We start from the raw sequence: 16,455 nt of genomic DNA, 5'->3' as shown, positions 1-16,455 counted from the left end.
TAGTATGTTTATAGCATTCCTCTGATCTACTAATTTAGTTATTTCATCAAAACAGGAAGTTTTGTTAGTCTAGCATAAACTGTTATGTATAAAAACTTTAAAAATATATATTTATTTTGTTATTTCTCAATTTCATTTGTAAAATAATTTAGCATTCATTTAAAAAAATTGAGTTCCAAGTTCACTCTTTCCTTTTTTGCTCCTCCCCCACCCCTTGATTGTTTGTTTTGGTTTTTTTTCATTTTTTTTTTTTAGGCAATTGGGGTTAAGTGACTTGCCCAGGGTCACACAGCTAAGTAAGTGTCAAGTGTTTGGTTTGAGGCCAGATTTGAACTCAGGTCTTCCTGACTTCAGGGCCGGTGCTCTATCCACTGCATCACCTAGCTGCCCCTCCCCCACCCCTTGAGAAGGTAAGCAACATGATATTGATTATACAAGTGAAGTCATAGCATCATTTCTTTTTGATGGAGTAAGTCATTCAGCCTTTTTGTGATTACTACTTCCCTTTCTAAAAGCTCACAAGCCATCCTTTTAGTAATTTATCTTAGAACTTTGTCAGGAACAGATGACAACCTCATTGACTTATAATCTGTAGACGCTGTCCTCTTCCCTTTTTTGAAAATTGTGCCAAATTTACCCTTTTCCAATTATACTTCATCTTTTCTGTCCTTCAGTCTCTGAAAGTTTCCTGATTGTGACTGAGCAATCACATTTGACAATTCTTTTGCTATGCTAGATCTGGTGACTTGAAGGCAAGTCATGGAAGGAAATTAGTTGCCTAACTATCTTCTCACTTATCTAGGTTTACATATCCTTTTAACCATTTGTATCCTATCCTTCCCAATCCAAAGACCTTGGAAGAGAAAACAAGTGTAAGTAGAGTTGAGTCATTCATCCTGCTCACCATTGTGCATTATTTTCACCTTGAAGAGTGATTCTGTCCCTTCTTTGAGCATCCTTTTTGTCTCCCCAAACGTAGACTAAAAAAAAGAAAGGAAACTTTTGTTACACTCAACAAAAGGGCCTTTCTGTTTTTCTGTTAATAGGTTCAGTTTTCATAACTTGGGTGCTTGAATAATTGAGGCCCTGGATAAGGAAACATGTTCTTGAGATTTAAAGCTGAAAGCAATCTTAGAAATTAACTATTTTAATATCTTCCCCTTCCCCAAAGCCCCCATTTTATGTTTTTGTAAAGTCCTAGAAATAAAATTACACTCAAGATTACTGGATTCCTTCCAGTCTCAGCTGAAATCTCACCTTTTGCAAGACTCCCTCCCTGGTCTGCCATAGTGCTAGTACCTTTAAGCGCTCACATGGTAGTCAGAAAAAGTGATACAAGGGCACTCTCAAAGTCTCTCTTAATAACTTTGGCATTGATTGGGTGACATGGGAGACACTGTCCAGGACTGTCCAGCATGGCATGCCCACAACAGAGAAGGTGTTATGCTGTGCTCTGTGAGCAAAGCAGAATTGAAGTAGCTCAAAAGAAAGGCAAGATGCGCAAATTTAGAAAGTCCACCCCAAATGTTCCCATGGACTGTTTGTGCTTGACCTGTGGTAGAGCGTTCCAAGCTCTTGTTGGTCTGATTGGCCACAGTGAGGCACATTGTAACTTGACTCTAACATAGTGATGTCATTTTGGTCCTCTTGGAGAATCAAGGACAACAGCCAAGCTCCTATTTACTCATTTGTTTGTAATTGTGTGAGTGTTATCTACTGCATTAGAATGTGAGCTACTTGAGGTCAAGGGCTTCTTTTGCTTTTTCTTTTTATATCCCCAGAGATTAGTGCTTAATAAATTCTTATTTACTGACTCACTGACTCCATAACTACTTTTCAGTCTCCTTTGCTGGTTCTTAATCCATGTCACAGGTATTAACTACCTTTGATCCCCAAAGGCATGTCCTGCACCTCTTTTTCTTTTCTCCTATACTGTTTCGTTTATGGATCTTAGCTTCCTTGGGTTCAGTTATCATCTCTACTACCAGTAGACAAAGCCTGGGGACTTTCTAAGGGTTGATTGTTGCAAATATAGACACCCTTTAAAACTCTTCAGGCTATGACTATGTGATACTAAGTTATCATATGGGAGCAACTTAATTGATATAAGTGAATATGGACAGTCTTCTTGAGAAAGATCTTAGACTAGACACATCTCTTACTCTCTGTGTCTCTCTCTCTCTCTCTCTCTCTCTCTCTCTCTCTCTCTCTCTCTCTCTCTCTCTCTCTCTCTCTGTCTCTCTGTCTCTCTCTCTCTCTCTCCATTCTCATTCCTTTTACCCTTTGGGGAACTCTTCATAGACAAGCCTTCTGATTGACTTTGAATGAGATCCTCTTAGTTTTAAGGAAGTTATAGTAACTCATCAGATCCTGTTGAAGGATTGGAAGTGAATTCTCAGAATAGAAAGTAGTCACTAAAGTTTAGCATTTGTGTTTATTTAGAGCATTTTGAAATCAGATCCTATGGAAAAGAGAAATAGCCAGAGGCATCTATTCCAAGATGACTGAGATAGTTATTCTCTATTAGAGTAATCTAGTTCTGTAGCAACCAAGCTGACTTTCAACTATAGGCATATAAGCCATATTTTGTAACATGATTTGTGTTTCTAAAGCAACACTTGCAACACTGTTCTACCTGTGCTTGTGGTATGTACAGCATGGGCTCTGAGTAAGCATCAAGTCTCTTGAGGAATTGTCATTTGATAAATTACAGGTAAACTTTGGCAGTGGGTTCTGTTAACAGTGGTAAATGATTTTAATAGACTGGCCCCTTATTTTTTGTAGAACTAAATCTCCAATTTTTAGTTTTAGATTTTATGTCATTTTTTTCCTTCATAATATTTACTAAGGGAATCAATACTGTAATATGATAATCAAAGTCTAATTAAGGATTCATAATTGCTTATTGGTAAAAATTTTGAATTTTATACAACTTGCATTAAATAATACAACAAGATTTCATTTTTCTCCCTACTGAATTCCATATGGCTTTACAGGTAGGACTTGAAAAATTGGCCTCTTCAATTACAATGGAAGCGGTTCTAATGTTTATTCTTGGTAGAAGGGTGATATTGGACTTATTCTTCTGGAGAAAGGATAAAAATGTGTAATAATTTTTATATATTTTTCATGTAATAATGCCATGTTTTATTTATGCTGCTTTTTTGTTTGATTTCTATCCTCTCTAAAATCTTCCTCTCCTTTTTTCTTCTTTTAAGTATGCCAGTTACTATGGAAACAGTGTTGTTTTGGGTTTGGGTGGGGCTGGATCCATAAATGCTCTATAAAGTACTTTGTGAAATGGGTTAATATTCATTCTGGCTGGGTATGTAGAGAACTTTGTGGGGTGATTATGAAGATCAGAGGGAGAATAGATTTTCACTTTTATGATGATTTTCCTAGTTTGTCTAAATGGATGCATTTCTATTGGAATGCACTGTCATTTCCTTTTCAATTTGGATGGTGTAATTTGCAAGCCAGCATCCATAGTTGTATATGGACCTATTGGGTTTTCACTTAAATGAAAATATTCTTTGGGTTTCAGTCATCTCACAGTGATCCAGCAACCTCATCTGAACTGTTCTTCTGTACATACCATAGTCATCTCATTATTTCCTTTGCCATCAATGTCCTGGGTTGAGACAGATATTTATTCTTTAACCCAGAGATGCCCAGTATCAGCCATTTTCATGTTTGTGCTTGTAATAGTTATGTAATACTGATATTAAACTCTATTATGACACAGGGCTATATTGATGAAATTATCACACAGAGTTCAAAAACTGCTATCTCGCTGTATTGGGTATTAATAGGTCAGACTCTAGTTAAAGAAAAAGACAAATATCATGAATTTGGAATGCTTCCAGGGATGACGAAGGAAAATAATTAAATGTTTTCCAAGTAGGATCATATCTCAGCTTCTGTGGAAATGTAGAAAAGCATCCATTTTGTTTCTATGTATATCAGTGTTTTTTTGTACATAAGTATAGTTCTGTCTTGTTTTTAATTTTAAAAAAATCATTTGTTACCTATTTTGAGACATATTCTTTAAAAATTCAAATAAATGGACACAAGAATAGAGAACCTTTTTCTTATTATCAGATTCCACAGAAAGGCTCAGTGTCATTTTGGAACAAATAAGTTCTGTGGCCTTAAATTTCCCCCTATCTTATATGTTTCTGATAATTCAGGTAGTAGCATAATATGTACTCTTCAACATTCATTTGTCATAGTACAATATTTGTGACTTATGAACAAATACAGGCTCCTAGAATTTTGCTGTCCAGGTCTCAGAGATAACTTAATTTAACCCCCTTATTAGATCACAGACATCTGGATATTTATGCAAATGAAAGTAAACAATACATGACAAAATGTTTTTGGACAGTTAGCAGATTCAGTCAGTAAATTAAAATGGCAAGCTGAAGCCCCCTAAAAAACCTGTTATCCTTACAAAAAAAGGTCTGTCGTCACAGACTACCATCAGCTGACACCGACTATGTACTGTTGCTCACAAGGAGGACTCTAGTGTATAAGTCTAACGATTCAGCCTAACTGATCAGTGCAGCCAGGTTAATGAAGGGTCTTGAGTCCTCGCCATGTGATGATTGAGTGAAAGACAAGGAGATATTTTGCCTAGAGAGAAGACGACTCTGGGGTGGGTGGTGGGTGGAGTTATTAGGATGAATGATTGTCTTCAGGTCCCATAGATGGAGGATCCAATTCATTCTACTTGGCCCCAGAGGACAGAGCTGGGAGCGGTGGGGTGGAAGTTGCTAAGAGGCATTTTTTGACTCATTGTAAGAAAAACATTTTTTCTGATCAACTCAGCCTATTACAGAATGAAATGGGCTGCCCTGGAGGTGGGCACTTTCCTCTCTTTAGGGGGGAAACTTCAGGTACCAACCGTGTGACCACTTTGGGGCTTACCTTCCAGGAGATCTCTCTTCATGAATGTTACATGCACAGTGACCTCTTAGATTCCTTACAAAGCTGAAGTTCTGGGATGCCAAGCTTGTCAATGAAAGAAAAAGGCTTTCAAAGGGCATGTTATTCTTCTGATAATAGCTCATCATTTACCAGAATAACCCATTTCATCATTATTTTTCCCTTTCACTATTATCAGGAAGGCAGTGTTCGCCAGAGGCCCAGGTTTCAAATTCTCACTGTGATGCTTAATAGCTGACATTTTTACAGCTCTTACCATGTGCCAGGCACTGTGCCAAGCACCTTATAATTATTATTTTATCTGATCCTCCTAACAACACTGGGAGGTAAGTGCTATTTAATCCCCATTTTACAGATGAGGAAACTGAGACAAACAGAATGTAAGTGATTTGCCCAGGGTCACACAGCTACTGAGTGTCCGATGCTGGATTTTTTAACTCAGGTGCACCATAATATATCTTTACTATGTGTTGGATCTTGAGCAAGTCATTTCCTTTTCTAGACCTTTTTTTTTCAAAGTGTGTAGGATAGATAAGATCATTTCTAAATTTCCTTCCATCTCAAAATTCTGAGTCTATGATTTTATAGGTCTTTTTGAAATGAGAATCACCACACATGTATAACCTATGTAAAATTGCTTGTCTTTTCAGTCAGGGGAGTAGGAAGGAAGGGAGAGAATTTGGAACTCAAAATTTAAAAAATGAAAGTTAAAAAGAAGAAAATATTAAAATAAGTGTTATAAAAATGACTCACCTGGGCTTGAAAACTTGAAGTTACACTTAACTCTTCTCTCTCCTGCCTCCTGTGCCCTGCCCCCCCCCCAAAAAAAACAACAGTTGCTGAATCCTGCAGATTCTTTTTCGTAAATATATCTTATATCCATACTCTTCTTTCTAATCACTATCCTAACTCAGGTACTTATCTCCCCTTGTGTAGACTATTCTAACTTGTTTCTCTCCCTCCAAATTCTCCACACAACAGTGCATCTTTCTACCACTGCCCAAAGTATTCTTTATAATAGACAGCACTGACCACATCACTCTTCTCCTCAAGAACATTCAATGTTTCCTGCCTAATAAAATGCTAGCTCCTTAGCCTGATATTCTATCTGATTCTACTTTTCTAGACTTATTTCTCTTGACTTCCTTTAAACTTCAGGCAAGTTGAACTAATTGCTGTTCTCTGATCTCAGTCCATTTGTACATACTTTCCCTGTTATTCGGAATGGTACATCTCTTTCCTTGCTGTGCCTTCCCTCTCTCTGTTAATCTCTGCTTGGTGGGATCCTTCTTCAAGGTCTAGTATGGGTGCTACTTTGCTTTCCCTTATTCTCCCACACCAGGGGGAATCTCCCCTTTCCTGAATCTCATAGGCCACTGTGATCTCTCTTATGCACTTAATGACTTTTTAGCTTATGTTATGGCTATTGGTATTATACATGCTTCACCCCCAACACACAAACGTTTGTGATTTGAAATTCATTGACTTCAAGGATCTTGTTACCTTTTTCATAGCACTCCTTAACAAAATACTCATTGAATTAGATTGAAATGTTGTTTTTTAATCACAAGCCCTGGACTCCTTTACCTTCCTTTTTAAAAATTCCTTTAAAAAAGCAATGCCTTTTAGCAGCCTAGCCTTTAAAACCACTAAACTCCCCTATGGAATCACAGTACTTCTCACAGGTGCTAAGTATTCATTAAACTGTAAAAACAAAAATACGCATCCAAAGATAGGTATCACTTGAGGAATACAGATGTCATCGTTCCTTCTAGCTTGTGTTATTTTTGAATTTGTACCTATATTTGAGGTGGAATTATATGTTTGGGGGAAAAAAGAAAACATAATACTTGTCCTGACAATACATTTTTATTGCTTTCCTGGCTGGTCCTGCAATTTCCCAGTTGTGGTTGTTTTTTCTCCCTGCTACTTTCCCTTGGTTCTTCCAAGTGGTGTACAAAGATGAAGCTCAATTACAGAAAATCCACAGATTCCCATTTTACAGATAGGAAGGAAATTGGTAATCATCAGGTTCACCTGTGAGCTGGGTCTGATTCCAGGAAGACTCATCTTCCTGAGTTCAAATGTGGCCTCAGACATTTACTAGCTGTGTGACCTGGGAAAGTCACTTAACCTTGTTCATCTCAGCTTCTCCATCTGTAAAATGAACCAGAGAAGGAAATGCCAAACCATTCCAGCATCTTTGCCAAGAAAACGCCAAGTAGGGCTGCGAGGACAGACAACAACAGTAGGTTAGGCAGCAGCCGACCCAATACACTTTCATTTGATTTGTTTGATTTTTCCTCCTTCCTGAAGAGCCATCAAAGTCGAATAGGAAGGGGCAGACCCCCAAAGTTGTGTTTGCAAACAGTCCAGGTCCAACAGATACTCATAGCATTATAAAGACTTTGTGGTCATTGTATAGACAATCATTCCAGCAAGAATTTTCTGTTTGATTAACTAGCTCTGCTGTTCTGTATTAAAGAAAATGAAATTTATGCTGTAACAGATATAACTAGATGATGACTTTTCTTGACTGCACATTTCATTACAGATATACATTTGTTGGTAAGTACATCCCCTTGATGTACTTACACTCTCAACTCTCACTATCCCCATGGGTAAAGAAGGTGGGGGCGGAGAAGTTAGGTCAGTCAAGAGAGATGGGGAAAGTAGGGTGTGAGGCCAGAATATCCTGAGAGGACCACCGAAGATGGGCCTGAGGGATTCATGAAATGCTTTGAGAAAGTCAGAGTTATCAGACATCTGTTTTCCAGAGATGAGTGCAGCTAGAGTTATTAACCAGCCATCGATATAATGGTATTGCATTTATTCATCAGGATATTGATGGACTCACTTTCTGTAGGTCAAAGGGAATGAGACTAGAATGAGGAACGACTTTCTGAGACTACGGATGAGGGGAAGAGCCACGTAGGCAGGATAGTGACGGAGACTCAGAGAGCAGCAGCATTTACCTTCTTGCCAAAACGAACTCTCTATAAATGCTAGCTGGCCTTTATGGTTGCCGCTGTTTCCCAAGCACAAGGATTGGGGATGAAGGGGTAATTCACTAACATTTATAGAATGTTTAAAGACAAGGAAATACTGTGAGGTCTTCTGTCTCATTTGATCCTCACAACAAACCTGGGAAGTCACTATGGCAGCTTCTGTGATTCTATTTTATAGATAAGGAAGGCAATGAGGCGAAGTGACTTGCTTAGGGTAACACTATTAGGAAGTAGCAGAGCAGGACTGAAACCAAGTTCTTTTACATCCAAGACTAGTATTCATTTCACTGAACTCTCTTACTGAGGGAATTTGACCTCTGACCCTTCCCTCCCCCACCCCCCCAGCCACCATAAAAGCATTTGCCTTTGGGTCTGAAACACCAAGCTTTGTGGGAATTGGATTATTTTCGTGATGTATTAATAACAAGCAAACCATGTAAATGAGGAAAATATGCCCATTTTCAGGCATTAATACTGACTGTGCATTCTCTCTCGACTTCTAAATAATCCAGGGAGCAACTCTGATCCATCTGGTCATTTCTTACTTGCCCTGTTTAATACTTTAATTCCACAAAGCCACTCCCTTGCCTTGGTGTGTTCGCAAAGCCCAGCATTTCCCATTGACATCAGCTGGGACAAAGCAAAGACTCTAGGAGATTCCTAATTGAACAGTGTTGTGTTTGGGAATGGGGCTGAGGGTTGTGTGGGGACAGAGGTGGGATTGGGAGGGCAGTAGTAACAATACTGCTTAGTACTCCTTCATCCCCTTTCATCCACCAGTGCCTTTAATCCAAGGATCACAAAGTGTTTTACAAACATTAATTAAAATTACAACACCCCCAGTGAGGTAGGCAGTATTATCATCATTTCACATCTTGAGAAACCAAAGCCTAGAGACGCTGAGGAGCTTTTGGGTGTCTCTTTCCACTGGTGAAGCTAGTCTTCCTTCTAGTGAAGGATGTCTCATGGGCTTCAAGGTAGAAGGCCTCCTCTTAGCTATCTTAAAATATCTTCACGTGGCACTTTTCAGCATAGCGTTGGCAGGGATGGGCTTTCTCTTTTGTGCTGTGACCTGCTGCTGCAATTGTCCTGTAGTGAGCAGCAGTATCACTGAGGAAGGTGCTTCAGCAATGGGGAATCAGAGAGAAAAGCTAGAGGCTGGGTAGTACTAAGTTAAGCAATCCAACTACACAGCACATTTTGGGGTGGGGGGGGAAGGCATGATTAATTTATTTCATTTGAGGATTAGGCTTGTTAAACATGGTGCTAGAGAATGCCAAAAAATGTTGAGAGCAGCTCGTTGTCAGTATGTTAAGCAGGCTTTGCTACCTTTGGCAGTGAACTCTAAAACTAATGATAGATATTTGGGGGTCCTTAATGGGGACCAGATGAAGCCATACCACATACAAATAAAAAACATGTTGTAGGTGGTGGGCTGGTTTGAATTTTATTTCATTGAATAAATGTGGGAGACAATGCATCTAAGTGGAATTTATTCTGAGCTGAGTAAAAAAATATATGGCAAAATAGGCTTTCTTTCGCACTCTCACATCTCAATTATTAATGCTATTGAGAGTTTCACTGTGTTATAGTCAGTGCAGTTTTTATAATAAGGGATCATTTTTGTCCAGTTCATTATCTGTTTTTGGAAGTGTGCGAGGTATCTGGAGTCACCAAAAGGAGAACTCTACCTACTAGAGCAGACTACTCCATCTCCATGACTACATCAAGACTTGCACAATTCTGAAGTGCCACGGAGTCTCCTGAATTTAGGTGAAAGGTGTTGTTTGAAGTTAACCATATTTTATTTTTCTCAAGTAATTCTTGGCCTGACTTTATAATGTCTTGTGACATGAACATCTAAACAGAGTCATCAGATTTCCAGCTGCCTGGTTGAAATAGGTATACAGAGTGTTTAAGGGTTGGAGAGAAGGAAGGAAAAATTCTAAGTAATTTAGTTTCCTGGCAAATAGAATTCACATTTCTTACCGAGCTTTGTCTTTTTTTTTATGAGCAATTTACTTTATCCAGTAGTACATTAGCAAAGTGTTTCCTGATTTTTATATACCAAGTGTTTACACACTAATTCTGTGGGGTCTCTCTCTCTTAATTCTTTCTCCAGAACCCCTTGTAGCGAAATGTTCAGAGCTTCAACTGTCAACACAAGGTCCTGATATTCCTACTTTATGAGGAGGTCTTGTGAGAATTCTGGTAGCCTTCATACACTCCCTTGCTACAAGATGAGTCAGTCATTATCAAATGGGAGAAGAGCTGGGTCTTACTTCTCTTGCAGCAGAATACAAAGGTCTGCCAACCTCGGCCGGATTTACAGGATTAGTTTAGACAATTTTGCGAGGCACACTAACTATCATGACTTCTAAGAGTAGTATCATAGCCCGTAGCACCAGCAATGGTGATGCCTATGTCAGAGTTTTATTGGGTTACATTCTACGTTTATGGATGTTTGTTTATCTATAATTCATAGAGTCTATTATGTTTTTGTCTGTTGATGTTAGTTTGACTTTTTACGTGAGCCAAAAAAAAAAGATCTTCATCCATTTTATTGCCATATGAAACAAAAGTCATTGTGCTCTAAATAGTGAGTTCCTTATGACTCACACCACCATAAAATGGGCTTTGTACCTAGAGTTCCAAAGAGATTTATAACTTTTAGGCACCATTTCATTATAGCTGGTGCAGGTGAAACTGAACAAAGTGGCTACTTTAATTTTTTTTAAAATCATGTGGATTTGAAGTTAGGCAAACCTCATGCCAGCTTGCCCGTGGTAATTTTTGTAAGCAAACCGAATGTCGTCGTTCCCGTGGTACTCACAAGACCTATCGTTCCCAATAGGGACCAGCATCCTAATCTGAGAAATGTCCGGTGTATTCATGTCCTGTATTCCCCATTAAGCCCCAGAGAACATCAAGTCATATTTGGCTATGCTTACAAGGCTGTCACTGGGAGTCATTTGTCTCTCCTAACTACCAGCATACAGTACAAAACTTTTATTTTTCCTTGTGTTTGTTTTAGGTTAAACATGTCTGTCAGGCTGGCTCTAGTGTTTACATTGTATATCGTCGTCAAATAAAAGGCAGTAATGTCCTGTTCTGTTAATGTGTCATCCACAATGAGAAACATTCCCATTTTAGCAATGCTATTTATGACCTGAAAACCCTTACTTCTCTGTATCATACACAAATTGGACTCCATGGCGGCAGGATTTCAGGAGAGTCGAGACTGATTTATTATTTTAGGATCCAATAGCATGTTATCTTCCTTGTTATGTTCTAATGAACCCGAGGACTATCACACATTAAGTAAATCAAGCTTCACTTCTTATGGAAATTGAAATCTACTTTAAACCCCCGATTATCTCAACCTCTAGAAAGCATGCATGTGTCTTATGTGTTCTGTCTTTAGAAAATAGGAAAGCAAATAAGCAGTTTTCATAATACTTGTCCTAAAATGATTTCATGGGGACTAGAATATGCCTTTGAAATCAAGGTAATGCTTTTCATTTATCTATATTTGTATTATTGCATAAGGATTTGAAATAAAGAACATGATTTCACTTTTCACTTGACAATCTGTTTGTGCAATTACCACAATTTTTATTAACTGTGAATGGAGGAAAGCTGTATTAGGAGATGAGGAGAGATTTCCTTCATCTATTACTTTGTAGGTAATTTTGGTGATTCTCTTTTCCCCTAGTATTTAAGCTCCTCTTAACTGCTTGCTGTCCATCTGTATACCATTCCTAGTTCTGTAAACTAGTGTATGTCTCATGACCTTGTAACATGCTTTGTTTGTGCATCTGCCGGTACAATATGTTGTCTTTCCTTAAAAATGCAAATGTGCCACATGCAATCCAGAGCCCCTTAGTCAACAAATAAATGGAGGTAAAGACTGTACCTAATACCCATTTAATTTAAATTCATTTTATAAACATAAAGACGCCTTTTAAGAGCAGCTTTAATTCAGACTAGCACCTTGATTTGTGGTTGCCATGGAGAATCAAATCTGTCATTTGACAAGAAAAGTCACCCATTTATGACAGCACTTTATCTTGTCTCTCCAGGGGAAGAAAATGTCAAAAGTGAGAGCAGAAAAAAAATCAAGCCTTGAAACACCAGAATTTCTTGATTTCATTTTTATTATTCAGCTATCATATCCTTTCTGATAATAGCAACTTGGTGAAAATAAATAATGTTCCTACAGTAAAAATCAAATATTTCCTATTGGAATGGACAAGGCTCTTTGTGAATGTCAGTGCTATGAAGTCTGGCGAGAAATAGTGTTATTAGATAAACTGACGGTGCCCAAATTCCATTTTCTTTTCATTATAGTGTCAAAATAATTATACCTGTGTAATTTGGGTAGGAAATTGTAGAATAAGTAAAATGGTCCGTCGCAATAAATTGCTGTAAGCTTGTGTTCCTTCCAGGGCGGGGTTTTACCAGCTCAAGAAAGAAATGATCGGAAAAGTATTTCATTTGAATAAAGATGCCGACCATAGTTAGTCTTTCATATGATTTCCTCAAAGGAAAAAACAGGGGGGGAGGGGGGAGCAGGTGACTCTGTGTTGTGTTACTTTTTATATATACACACATTTTAAAAATTAGAGTCAGAATACATAAGCTATTTCTTCCTTGTCATATTGGAGCCTCACATTTATCCAAAGATTTTCACAAAGATTTCCTGAGATCTGGTAGGGTTTGGGCTTTTGAAAAGGAGATATATCTTGCAGGATGAAACAGGAGATGATCAGATGATTATTAATTAAAAATGTGTTTATGTGTATAGGTAGCTACTGTGTTATGTCTTTTCATGTGTTTGCCTGTATATTGCTTTGCTGGATAAACCAGAGGGGACAGTGACTCTTATTTTCAAATTTGCATCACATTAAACCAAAAATGTTGGCGTTCTGCTTAAATAAGCATACTAAAGTAATGCGTGTTACCCATTTCTCAGGGACTGTGTTTTCTTTATTGTTGTAGTATCGTGCAGATTGATGTGGTTCAGAAGTGAAGTAATCTTGTATCAATGAGATAGCATTGTAATAGAAAGTCCTTTAGTGAAGGTTTAGTGTAAATATTGGACTGGTAGGGGAGCTGCTTTCTGGAACAGTTGTGCCTGGGAGAGATTACAAAAAATAGAGAGAAAAGAAAGGGTTGAACTCTCATTTTCCTGAAATTGGCTCATGGTGCTGGATTCGTAGCCAATGCTAGTTGGGATCTGCTGTGAGAAAACAGGCAGTACAATAGTTATCTTCCTATATACTCGTGTCAGTTTTTGTATAATAATGTGTTTTATGTTAAAAAGAATAAAAAAGTGGAAAGGCAGAGATATATGAGGCATGTGGCAAATGACTCCACCCTCCAAAAAAAATCAATGAAAATATATTTGCATAGCACACCTACTGATTGGCTTTGCAAGAGAATTGGGACATAACTACATATTAATCTATGGTTTCTCCATTTCCCCCACCAGTTTTGTACATGGAGATTCTACATGGTAGAAATAGGTGATCCAAAACACCAAAAAATGTCATTTAAGTGATGTGGCATGAATAAAAATACTCAAGTTAAGTGTTTAACAAATGCTAATTCACTTATTGACTTACCTGTTATGATTATGTGTGAAAGCTTTGCTTTGCCATCAGCTAGGGCACATTGATAAAGATGTGACTTTTGCTGAATGATGTGGGGCAGGAACAGAAATTATAAACTGGGAGTAGGGTGCTTTCCCTAGTGCATTAAGCCTAATTTCATATGGTTTGGAATGTACAATGCACTGGGTTATCTCCAAGTGAGGATTTCATGTGAATTCTTTCTCAGCTGGTACCAAGTTGATCATGTCCATTTTGGTGCAGTGGATAGAGTGTCAGGCCTACGGTCAAGAAGACCTGAGTTCAAATCCGACCCTGGACACTTACTAGCTTTGTGACCCTGGGAAAGTCACTTCACCCTGTTTGCCTCAGTTTCCTCATCTGTAAAATGATCTGGAGAAGGAAATGGCAAACAATCCAGTATCTTTGTCAGGAAAACCCCAAATGAGATTACAAAATATTGGACACAACTGAACAACAGAAGCAGGACAGCTGTATTAACTTATCCATAGATATTACTCTGAAATTTGGGCACAAAAACAATGTGGACTTATCTGAAGTTGAAGGAAATATAGGTTATTTTTTCATTTCTTCATATAGTTTATTTTATATTACTTGGGGTAACATTTTTCAACATCACTGTTATTTCTCATACTTGTATTCATGGATTTCCACTGTGAGAATTTGACAATGGTGACTATGAAATAAATCCCTTTTAAGAACATGGTAGAAGTCCTGTGAGAATAAGTGACTTAGCATTCTATGGACGTTGCCAAGTCCCTTCCTCCAAAGCGTGATCACAGAAGTCCATCATACTGTTTGTTTAGGCAAGGTTTATTGAGGTCAGTAAGAATAAATGAAAATTAAATAAATAAATATATGAGTAAATAAAATTTGGGTTTAGAAATCATCATTGGCATTGCTGGCCTCTTGCCTTTGTGACATCCTGAAAATATTTTCTTCTTTAAAGTGATGTTAAACAATCACTCCAAATTTCATATAAATCAAACTTTACTCTTCATGTTCAGTGCTGTGGTGACTGAGAGGAAGATTTGGTCTTCCTGTTAGAAAAAAAAAGCAGAGAAAGAAGGGAAGGATTAATGGTTTAAAATAAGATGTCGTGAACAATCCAAGTTAACAACTTGTATATGAAATATCAGCCTGATACAGTGTGAAATGGCAGTGATATAATATCTGGAAAGTCAGACTTTATAATGGAAACGTCAACTCAGCCTAGGCTGTAGCTGCTCTGCTTCTGTAGAAATGAAAGTCACAAGCCGGCTTGTTTATGCTTTAGAAATCATTGTCTCAGGTTTCCTGTTTTGCCAGCTTTTTTGCATGTATGCCTGTTTTTTGGTTGGTCTTTCTTGCCTTGCCTTTCACGGAGTGAAGCTGACTCCTTTGGAGTTTTGGACAAGATGCTAAGTATACCTTTCCTGACATCTGCTGCGATAAGGCAGTACCTGCGTAGGTGAGGCAGTACCTGCATAGGAGAAGCAGCCACCACTGTTTGCTGCTCTTTCCCCTGGCATTGGCTCCTTCCTGTAGGCTTGGCATTATGTGGCTGGACTTTTTGGAAATCTTTTGTCTCTCCAAGTTCTCTCACCTGAAGGCTTTCTTCATTGTTTTATTAATGTAGTGAAATTATATTCATGTTTTAATGACTTAGCTGGCTAAAAACACTTTGAACTGAAAAGAAAAGTCGTAGTGTTTATTAAATTATACCTGTATATGCCTGCAGACCTCAAGTAGCAGCTTAAACCATCTAAAGTGAGATTTTGGAAAAGAAAACAGAGATTTGAGTCCTCTTACCAGAGAGCCCTATTTAGCTGGTGTCTTGATAATTGTATTTATTTTTTTTCCCCTCAGATAGTGCATAGCAAGAAAATCCAGTCCACAAAGAGGGAGATTTTTAAAATTTCATCCTTTACATAATAAAACAGCTATTGTATTTATGTATAGAAAATAAAATATAGCTCTTTAATGTGTCTTATGAAAAGAACACAGTAAAAGAAAGCATCTTGATGTTTATTTAATGCTAGAAGACTTTATAATCTTGTTGATCTAAGATTAATTCAGGTTAATCACTCGTTTTTATCAAAATGTTATCTAAAGCAATATTTTCCTAAAATGGGGGTACGGTTATTTCCGAGGGCTTTGAGAGCTGCCCTTCAGGTGAGCTGTAATTAAAAAGGAAACTGATTTAATGACTTAAAACTTAGTTGTGGCCACCATACTGCCAATTGTTATATAAATTAATTTGCTATTGGACAAATTATATTCTGAGTTTAAGAAACAACATTTTGAACTGCTGTAGCATCGTAGAATGTCTTTAAAGGGGAAAGCAGCTAGTGATGTACTCCCAGGTTTACTCATTTCAGCCCCAGAAGGGGTATATGTGTTCAAAAAAGCACTCGTTTGCAAGTCTCTAATTCTGTTTGAAGAAAGTTTAACCCTTAAAGGATGATTTTATGAATTTCTGAGAATGCATGTTTCCTTTTTGAGAATGTCTCTGTTGGCAAAGGATAGGTCTTGTTTACAAAGACTCCAGAAATTATGGGAGGTTCAGTGCAGGTATTTTCAACATGTCCAAAATTCACTTTTGAAAACTCTTTCATTATAGAAGCCATTGGGTGCTGTGGAGTTTTTGAAAATCATGTAATTTGTAATATTGGCAAATTTAGTAGCATTCTGCATCGCTCATATCCCTAACGTGGAAAGGAAGGTCTGAGTTTCCAGATATTGTGGAGGCTTTTAGTCCTGCCTTTGTTTGCCGATGTCTTCAGGTCTCTTGAGTCAACTTCTTTTGTAGAAGCTGGAGACCTCGGCAGCAGCTGTCCAGAGGCAAAGATGTCTGTGGTGTGGTGGCATGAGTCCCTAATCCCCTG

General features: G+C 37.9%; 1 protein-coding gene across 4 annotated transcripts in view; it reads left to right on the top strand.

Annotated features, from left to right (window-relative positions):
• Positions 1-312: 312 nt before the first annotated feature.
• Positions 313-16,455, top strand: part of FOXP1 (forkhead box P1) — a 537,509-nt gene continuing 521,366 nt past the window's right edge. For 2 of the 4 annotated variants that reach the window (XM_078152148.1, XM_078152146.1), the window contains exon 1: positions 314-410. The gene's annotated coding sequence lies outside the window, so the exon portion shown is untranslated. Of the gene's footprint in view, positions 411-16,455 lie in introns of all 4 variants that reach the window. The other 2 variants (XM_078152147.1, XM_078152145.1) reach the window with 2 other exon arrangements.

Source organism: Phascolarctos cinereus, unplaced genomic scaffold (genome assembly GCF_003287225.1).
Source record: "Phascolarctos cinereus isolate Bilbo 61053 unplaced genomic scaffold, phaCin_HiC Scaffold_4;HRSCAF=312, whole genome shotgun sequence".
NCBI classification, from domain to species: domain Eukaryota; kingdom Metazoa; phylum Chordata; class Mammalia; order Diprotodontia; family Phascolarctidae; genus Phascolarctos; species Phascolarctos cinereus.
This window is presented reverse-complemented; position numbering and strand designations above follow the sequence as displayed.